This window comes from Colobus angolensis, unplaced genomic scaffold (genome assembly GCF_000951035.1).
Source record: "Colobus angolensis palliatus isolate OR3802 unplaced genomic scaffold, Cang.pa_1.0 Scaffold935, whole genome shotgun sequence".
Taxonomy (NCBI): domain Eukaryota; kingdom Metazoa; phylum Chordata; class Mammalia; order Primates; family Cercopithecidae; genus Colobus; species Colobus angolensis.
In genome coordinates, this window is record NW_012123321.1 from 2803 (window position 1) to 4203 (window position 1401).

The following is a 1401-nucleotide window of genomic DNA, read 5'->3' on the forward strand; positions in this document are numbered from 1 at the left end:
GGAAGGGAGACTGCCCTGGATCCCAAATCCTCTCTGAAGCAACGGTGGCTATAGCAAAATATCACTTTTGATCTCATCATTTAATAGACTGTGTGCTGTCCTGGGACACAGAGTCACCAGTCCTAGGCATTCAGGAAATCTGGGCTGTTGCTTGTGGAACTTGGGCATGTGTAAGGGATGGATTCGGCCGGGTGCGGTGGCTCGCGATTATCATCCCAGCATCTTGAGGGGCTGAGGCAGGTGGATCACCTGAGGTCAGGATTTCAAGACCTGCCTGGCCAACATCTACTACCGTCTCTACTAAAAATACAAAAATTAGCTGGGTGTGGTGGTGGGTGCCTGTAATTCCAACTAGTCAGGAGGCTGAGGCAGGAGAATCACTTGAACCTGGGAGGTGGAGGTTGCAGTGAGCACAGATTGCACCATTGCACTCCAGCCGGGGCAATAAGAGTGAAACCCCAGCTCAAAAAAAAAAAAAAGGGATAGGTTCTTGAAGCCGGTAGGAAGCAAGTGTGGCACAGGCTGCGGCCATCAGTGCTGGAAAGTGGGCACCACCAGAACCAGACTGGGGTTTGAACATGATGGGCAAGTTGCTGCTGACACTCTGTCCTGAGCTAAGCAAGGGCTCCTATGGCGTGGAGCTGAGTTGGGAGCTATGCACATATGGCTGGGTCTGGACAGACCATTGGGTCTGCTGTGAAAGCTGGGACTGAGTAGAAAGCCTGCCAGGATTGGGCCATGAGAAGGATGTGCATCCGCCACCGGCATGCCATGGCTGTGGCCACTGTAGGTGGCCCCACCCCTCCTGTGGCAGTGACTCTGCATGGAAGCTGCATGGAAGCTGCTCATCCACAGATTTAGCCTGGGGCCTGACTATTGTTCATTGCCTGCCAATCACTGCTGGTTCACAGTCACAATTGACGGGCCTGAGTGACACCAACCCTGCCTGGCTTCACCGGCTTTGTCTGCCTCTTGAGACAGAATGCAGGGTTCAGGGTCCTCCGGATTATACAACCAAATTCATGACCCAGAGGCAGAGTCTCAAAAGACTGAAGTTGGCCCTCAATACCTTCCCACTACCACCTCATCTGACTCCGATGTGCAAGTACCACCTACTGGCCCGGAGGCTGGCATGCACAGCCCACACAACCACTGCCAACATCAGTGTATGGGATCCAGAAGAGCATTTAATCACTGCAACTCTCATGACCCATGCCATGCCAGCTGCCCACTGTCTTAAGTACCTGCTCTTCCACACAGTCCACTGCTACCAGACCAGCAGCCACGAAAGCCTCTCAGAGACCAACAAGTTGGCCCACCACAGGGGCCACTATATGCTGCCCCATGGCACAAAGACAGACACATTTAGCCTACCATCTCTACCACTGAAACCTGAGATGG